Below are 9,124 nucleotides of genomic sequence, written 5' to 3' on the forward strand. Positions count from 1 at the left end.
TTATTTATTTAGGATAGTTTATATTGAGATAAAGATAATAATTTTAGAATAGGATTTATAATTCAATTTATTTTATATTTAATTTGAAGTATTAGCTAATTTTAAAATTATTTTTAATTTATATTTATACTAAAATAGTGAATTATTATCTTATATAGAAGGTAAATTAAAATAATCTCATAAAATATCTTTAATTATCTTATTTCACATTCTAACGATCCCTAAAGATGTGTTTCATACGAAGAAACACATATTTTACATAATAAATTAACTTTTTAACTTATTTTCTGATGTTTGATAGTAATAAACTGTCACGACCCAACCCATTGGGCCGTGCGGGCACTTACATACTACCACCTAAGTAGGAGAATCCTCACATCCCAATAATTAAAACATGCAAAAAATTTACGAGAACATAGATAAATGAAAAAAAAATGATTTTATAAATACTAACCTTAGACACTTTTTTTTTCTAGTTAAAACTTGTAAAGTATTTTAACAACTCCCATGAATCTAGTCTAAACAAGTACAAGAGCTACTAATAGTACAGCTGGACAAGATAATTAAAGACACAGCTCCCACCATGCGGAAGGAAGAATAGAAGCTGCTGGAGAGTTCTTCGTCTTCACCAAATGAAACGTCACCAATCCTGCATCTAGACTATGTCAAAAGACATAGCAAGAGTAGCATTAGTACAAAACACACGTACTGGTAGGCATCATCGGCCAACTCGACGCCCACCACATAACATAAGAAACCAACTAGTAGAAATATACAATAGACTACTCGCTCCTCCACTTTTACCCTCTCTTGAAGTACCTCCAATATACACTAGTATTCTGACCACTGACATCCTTCTCAATCAGCCTACCTACCAGGTACTTGATTATACCCTAGTCATTCTACTACATAGAGAAATTCCCAAACACAACCACCGACATTTCAGCCAACCGTTCACGTCATACCCTTACTTCCTCGTCACACTAACCAACCATGGTCATACAGTACATTAAATTAAGCTTTCTTCCCACTAAACCCAATCCCTTTTTTCCCAACGTGAAATCTGCCTAAGCATATTTCATTACACCCGCTACCTCTACTTCTTGCCATTACAACACACGAACCACCCTTACTATCTATTACTCGCCCTTTGAACACTTCATCCTTCCACTATATCTAACAAGTTCGCTTAACCCAAGAACTATAAAATATCAACAATCATAACCTATATCCCCTAAGTTCAACATAAGCAAGTCAAACAACATTATAATCACATGCATACACCAAACATATACAATATCAATATCATTTACGAATAACGAACAGTTTCACAATTCTCAATATCAAGTCAGGCAATTTTGCCACATCATTGGTCCTCTCATAGAACCCAAACCCAAACAGTTAGCATATCAGAACGTGGTACCCGATCTAATTAGTTATGCCGGAACGTGGCAACTGATCCCATAGTTATGCCGGAATGTGGCAACCGATCCAAGTTAGTTATGGCAGAACGTGGCAACCGATCCAAGTTAGTTATGCCGGAACGTGGCAACCGATCCTATAGTACACACCACAATCACAATCACAAGTATATCTTCAAGATCATACATTTAGGTCATGATTTCATGGCAATAATAATTCATCTATCTCATACACTACAAGTGTGATCAATAAAGCATCATTCATATACATATAGGTATCATAATGAAGCAAGAACACCATACATCACACAATCATAGAGTCACAACCATCACCCATGGATTATTCATCAACACGCATCATGCAAACCCTAATTCAGCCATTCTCAACCCTAATTCATCGTCTAAGGCTTCCTTCTAGGGTTTTAAATCATAAATCATTCGGTGCACGAAGGTCTACGCATAAATCCTACCATTGATTTACATATATTACACGGTGAATACAGATTTAAACTACTCAATTCATCAAACCTACCCTACCTGGGCGCAAAGCAGTTGTACGAAGTTTTTGACCTCAATACAATTTTTTCGGACTTCGTGACGGTGAATTCGGCCAAGAATCTGTAAGATATTGCCACCCTCATGCTAGAATTCTCTTCTCCTTCTTTCCCAAGCTTAGAGCAACTTTTCTGAGGTTTCCATGGTGTTTTACGACTTATTTAGGTATTTTAGGAAGATGGAGAAAATAGAATTTCTCATAATTTATGTTCTGTCTCGCTTATCCCGCTCTGGCACCACCGCCCTAACGACATATGGCCCGTTGTAGCGGGACAATGGTCCAGATTTTTGTTTCTTTTAAATAACGATGGTTCAGGTCGTTACATAAACAAAACATGTAAAACATAATAATAGTGACAAAATTGACAATAACATACCCAATATAATCTCGTAGATAAGGTCTAGAGAAAATAGAGTATAACAAATCTTACCCTTACTTTATAGAGGTGAAAATACTATTTTCAAAAGCAGTAATTGTTGACACCCAATTTTGGACCTCCACATTGTATATTAATCATCGAACTTCTTCAATTTCAAACGATTTAAGTAATTAGTTTTAGAAAAAAAATACTTTTCAATTTTAAATAGTTGCATCATTTTTATAATTTTTAAACAATATATGTGTTTTATATATTTACGTATATAATTAGTATATTTTATAAATATTTGAAAATCATCACAAAAGATTTTACATTTTTAGTTAAATATTTTATCAATTTACTTTAAGTTATAGTTATAATTTCGAGTTAATTAGTTTTGTAATTAAATTAATTAGTTTGTAATTAAATTAATTATTTTTATTTCGTTAAGATTAAGAAGCTCGTTAATTAATTAATATAAATTCATTTTATTTAATGGTTAGCCGAATTAATCCAAATCGGCTACATCTTTAAGCAATTGAGCCAAATTCTAAGCTCAAAATTAACTAAATTTTCACTCCATTTTGAATCCATTATTTTCAGTATAACTTACATAAATCTCATAGTGTAAAACTTAAATTACATCCTATCCCTATTCTTTTCTATTTTATAAAAATCCCTTAAATATTGTAGCATCCGGATACATTATATTCAGTCGGATACATAATGTGTGATACATAAAACAATTTGTTGTTGTGCTTAAAAAGGAGTCTAAACGTAAAATTAATTATCAGTCCCACAAATCACGCAAAACAGATCCCACGAATAGTGCAAAACAGATTGATATCAATCTATTCCAATCAGTAACAGATTCAGAGAATTCAAAATTCAAAATTCAAATTATCTTCTCCTCCATCTATCCTAAATCATAATAGAACCATATATCGATTTTGTTGAGATATTCAGAAATTTGGTTGAGCGATCTGAGTTATGAACAATACAATAGTGATGGAATAGTTGTTGGACAAACGATTTCTTTTGTGAATCTCAAATCCGCCATTGATACAACAAACAAGATGGTTGGAGAGATGCATTGCTTTGATGCTACATCCGGTGAAATTGTTGTGTCGAAAGTTGGTGAAATCGGTACCCAAGTATTTTTATATCTAAAATGGATAATAGATACATTAAAAAATCTATTCTGTTCCTTTGATATTATCTTCATCCATAAGTTGCAGGTTTATTAATTTAATATAATTAGTAAAAGTTTTATGTGCACGACTTATTTGATATTATCACAGTTGAGCGAGTTGAACTTGTAGTTGCGGAGGCTATTCATCTTTCTGTAGAGTTTGCCTTGTATTGTCTGGAAATATGGATTTGCAACAGTGATGATTCAATGCTTCAGGTATTGAAGTAAGTATATTGTCTTGTTCTTAAGTTGTGAATTAGTATTTTTTTTAATTTTTGATACATAAATCTTGATACAATGTTATTCTTGGAAGAAGATCATTGTTAGCCTTGAGCGAAAAAATATGTAATTGTGGGAGATTTCAACTAGACAAAGTACCTTGTGCACACACAATTGTTCTTTGATACATGTGAAATTTCAACAAGACAAAATACCTTGTGCCATGATACATTACTGACCACAAAAATGGATACAATTCTAGCTTGATACATGTGAATTATTGGATAGAACTTGATACAATTATAGCTAGTGCATACTTAATTCCATGTATCATGTACATGTGATTTTCTGAATTTTAAATGTATCAATAATTGAATTACTTTCAATTTTTAATGTATCCACTATTCATTTTAGTCATTGATTTTTTTGTTTGTTTTTGAATTTATATATTGATATATAAGATAATGATTAGAGTTTGATACAATATTAATTAGACTAGCATGTAATGGATTTGCATATATGTGATTTATTTGTTGTTTATATAAAGTATTAGATGCATGTGAAAAATCTTTTTGACTTTTGAATTTGTAAAAGGATATATATGTAAATGATACATTAATGAAAACAAAAATGATACACTTGTAGTTTTATTCATGTGAATTACTGGATACAACTTCATATCGTTAGAGTAAGCGTGCTGTGAATTTATATTTTTTAAAATTATCAGTATGTGAATTTTTTTATTTTTTAATGTATCAGCGATGAAGAGAATACATTTATAATGTATATATTATCCAATTTAACATGTGTATTAAATTTTTCTTCTATGTTTTCTTAATGATACATGAAACAATAACTTTTATAATGTATCTATTAAAATTGCAGTTATGTATTAGTGTGTTTATCGGATGATTGTTCGTGGAAATGGAAGCCCTCTGTTAGAAAAAAAAAGTTACAAATATACGTCCCTACTGCTCTGCTTACAACAAATCAGATGCATTAGCAAACACATATAAAATTTCCATGATTTCAATGTCGGATAAGGACGATTGGTCAGTTTCGAAATTTGTTTTGGAAGAAATTGTCCCACATAGGTACAAAAGGATGCATGGACGACCAAGGAAAAGAAGGGGAAAATCCACATGAAAAGCTAAGTACAAACACAAATTGTTGTGGACGTTGTGGACAAGAAGGTCACAATCGAAGAACTTGTACTTTATTTCTGAAAGATGGTTGATAAAATCTTTTTTGGATTACTATTATGTTTCAGATACATTAAGTTAAGATTAAGGATCAATTCGATTTTTAGATTTTCCATTGTTATATTTATATACACTATAACTTACTATTAGATGATGAATTTCTGATACAATAAATTGACATGTTAATATTTTCAATTTTGTGTACATTTTTGATTGAGCATAATACTTATTAAACATGACACGAGATGTTTGTATCATATACTTATTTAACTGGATATAATGTATCTAGTACATATTGCAGAAGACAATTTTTGACTAATACACAATTAAATGTGATGCTCAATGAACATGACACACGATGATTTTATCAGATACTTATTAAAACTAGATATAATGTATCTGAAACATGTTAAATAAGATAATTTTTAAGTGATACAACATTTAACATGATACTCATTAAACATGCTACAAAATGTTTGTATCATATACTTATTAAAACGAGATATAGTGTATCTAAAACATATTGAGGTAAAAGATGGTTGAGAAATTGCAGGAGCAAAATTTCGACCCCTCTTTTTGGGGGTTTTAACAACCTCTGCTTTCAAAGATGAGGGGACATCCTTCTTCAACTTTTCAATATTTTGCCTTCGTCATTACAAAAGGATTGTGAAGTTTTTTAGATCTATGTTTAGCCCAATCAATATTTTCATAATCAAAAACACGTTGTGCCAAAACAAGACTAAAAGGTAATGCATCTTTCATATTTATCAGCGATTTGAAGAAGAACAAAATTGGAAAAACAACAATTACTACTCTAAGAATAAAGTGGTACATAATGTATCAATAGCAATATATTGAAAACACGAAATTTAAGAAATTACAAATTACTGTAATATGAATAAGTTTTTAGAGAAACACTCTATAGCTTAAGTGAAATTGTCTTTAAAACATTGTATATGCATAGATACTTAATTACTACTCTATGTGAACCAAATCTTTTTCTAGTGGTGGTGTGGATTGACCCATAAGCTTTGGTGAATCATCATTTTCGCTGACGTATCCATCATTGGCCTTGTCGATGCCATATCTCCACAACAATATTACGTATTTATTGAATAGATACTCTAGAAGGAAACCATCTTGGGGCATATTGATTTGGTCGCTTAAGAACTCCGCAAATGTAGCTACATATAACCCAATGTTTCTACAAACAATGCAGAATATAAATTATAAAAATAAATTACACATATGAATCAAAACAAGAAGATACAATACTTACAGGTTAACACTTCTTTGTTGCATAACATCTTTGACAAATTCAACATTGAATGGATGTTATGACTCCAAAAGTGTACCAGTTTCTTTGTCTTTATATGTATCAAGTTCTAACTAGTTTGTTCGCTATGTTTTTTCAAAGAATTCACTGTCGAGAAGGTAAGAAGGTAGCATTACCGATAAATTTTTTTATCTCGCTAGCATTTACTTTTTTCTTTTAGCCTAATGCAGAGTCACACTCGTATTAACCTCTATTTCAGTTCAACAACAGCCAACACCCAATGAAACTGTCCATCACAATTAATCAAAATGTAAACGTCGTCTACAAGATGTCATGGTAATCCAGCAGGGATTCAAAATCCTTTGATTATCTGAGATATTAAAGCAGATGAATACAACTAACATTCACTTGATACATAATAGAACAATTTTGAAACATGACCGCTCTATATTGTATATGATACATGAATAAAAAAAACATCATATCAACACAAAAAGGCTTTATTGTATATTATGAACATAATGTATTGTATATTATACAATATTATGAATATAACTAACAAATGACCAACTATGAAATTTGTAATTTGATACATACATTCGAACTATTAGTAAATATACAAAACAAACATAAAACATATATGTGAAAAAACTAATTTAAACAACAATGTATTCACTTTGTTTTATTGATGCACAAAAAATAAATGTATCATATACTCATTCAAATTTTAAAAGCTAATATATAGAAGTTATATGATACATTAATGAGAACATTACATACAAGAGTTTAGATTGAACTTCGTTATATGATATAATACAACCACCTATTCACTACTATGTTGAAATTAGGATTTTAATGTATCAACCCTTTACAAATCGATTAGTATCCAACAGAATATGAGAACACTGTAATGTCAAACAATGTATCATTTTTGCTCCAAATAACCCCTATACCATAGCACATGAAATTAATGTATCAGTTTGTTCAGATCTAACATACCAAGTCTCATATCAAACACCAAAATTCAAAGAAAAAAAAGTATGAAAACACATACTTTGGACAGTGAAGGCCTGGAGATTGGTGGTGCTGTTTTCCTTCCCTTTTTAGGTTTTTTCTTTTACAATATTTGATTTTGAGGATGAGGATGCTTCCTTGTTCAACTTGAAAATACTTTGATTCTTCTTCATTGCTAGTGGGTCATACAAAATCTTAGATCTGTTTTCAATCCATTTGTCATCGTCAGAATCATATATTCGATTAGTATTAGAAGAAATTGATTGAGTAACCCCAATACTAAACAAAGCACCCTTATCAGGAACAGAACTTTGAACAAAAGCAAGAACTCGAATAAAATAACAATGAAGAAGACAACCCCTACCTATTCAGATGTTTGAAATTGGTTGACTGGAGAGAGAATTGTTTTGAAATCAACTTGATAACTGCTAACAATTTGGAGAGAATTTAGGGAGAAAAAAAAGGAGTTGAAAAGGAAGTGGGTAAACGTGGGTTTCACTTATGTATCCGGAAGTTTTAAGAATTGGGATAAAACAAGGGATCTTTGAAATATTTTAAAAAGGTAGGGAAAAATGGAGAATAAAAAAACTTAAGTTGTGTATATACGTAATTTGTCCTTATTTTCAGCCAACTTTGGCCCAAACCAGTGGCCCAATTCTTCCAACTCTAACTTCAATCCAATTCCTTCTTTCCGGCCCACAACCATGCACAATACAACATACAATACAACAGCAATTCCAATCAACAATATTTCCAACACCAAATAATTCCCAGCCAGCCCAACAAGACATACAATAACCCAGCAACCCGACCCTGTTACGCGTCTTCTTCTTCACGCGTCCAGCAATTCAGCAGCGAGGAACGAACCCAGAACGCGAAGAAACCCAACGCGCCTCGTTCTTCCTTTCTCCCAGCGACCGGTCACATCAATTCGACAAATCTGGAGAAAATCCGCGTCGTCCTCCTTTTCCTGAATCTCTTATGCACTATTGTCTTGAAAAAGGAGCAAGGAATTCTATTTTCAAATTCAAAAATTTCACCCGTTTCCCCCCTAATCGGTCCTAGATCTTCTCCTATAAATATCGGTTGTCTTCACGGTCAAAGGGGTGATTTTTTGGACCATTGAGAAATACACCAGATATACATTTTTCTTATCTTGTTCCTGGGTTGTTGGAACTTGCCAGAAACCTTGAATATCTCATGTGATGGTGAACGCTCGTTCAAGCTTGTTTCTTAGTCCAGTTCGCTCCCCTCGAAAAGGTAAAAATACTTTCTAATCTTAATTTGTTTCTGGGATAATGTGTCGTTCCGATTAAATTTAGTCTAAACTTTATTTTCCAGTAATGTCTTTTACCCTGCTAATTTAAGTTTAAATCATAAGATTTTCCTGGAAAGATTGCAAATCTGTGATCATCATCTATTTTTATCGAGTTGAAGCGCTTGAATATATTGTTTGTTATTAATAGACAAATAATTATTTATTGGTTTTTGGGTTTATTAATAGTGTGATTTCTTTGTTGTTCCATTTTGTGCTCAATAGATCAAATTTAAGCCTAATCACATTAGCTCAACCATGTCATGAATGTATTGTTAGCTATGTTGATCTCTGCTCATTTTCTCTTTTCTTTTGAACATATCATGCAAGCATGTCTTGTTTATTGGACATTCTCAAGTTATCTCGTTATCCCTCATGTACTTATCTAGCTTCTCTTTTCTTTGCTATGAATTTTTTAGTTAAAGTCTAAAGTTAAATATGTTAGTAGGTTTCCATGCTCCAATATTCCATCTTGTATCTTAAGTAAAATAATGGTCGAGGATGCCATTATTATAAAAATTTGCAATGATTTCTCGTATGTGTTCCCCAAACCTGTCACAATGGGATCATG

The sequence above is a fragment of the Solanum stenotomum genome, chromosome 5, assembly GCF_019186545.1.
Source record: "Solanum stenotomum isolate F172 chromosome 5, ASM1918654v1, whole genome shotgun sequence".
Classification (NCBI taxonomy): domain Eukaryota; kingdom Viridiplantae; phylum Streptophyta; class Magnoliopsida; order Solanales; family Solanaceae; genus Solanum; species Solanum stenotomum.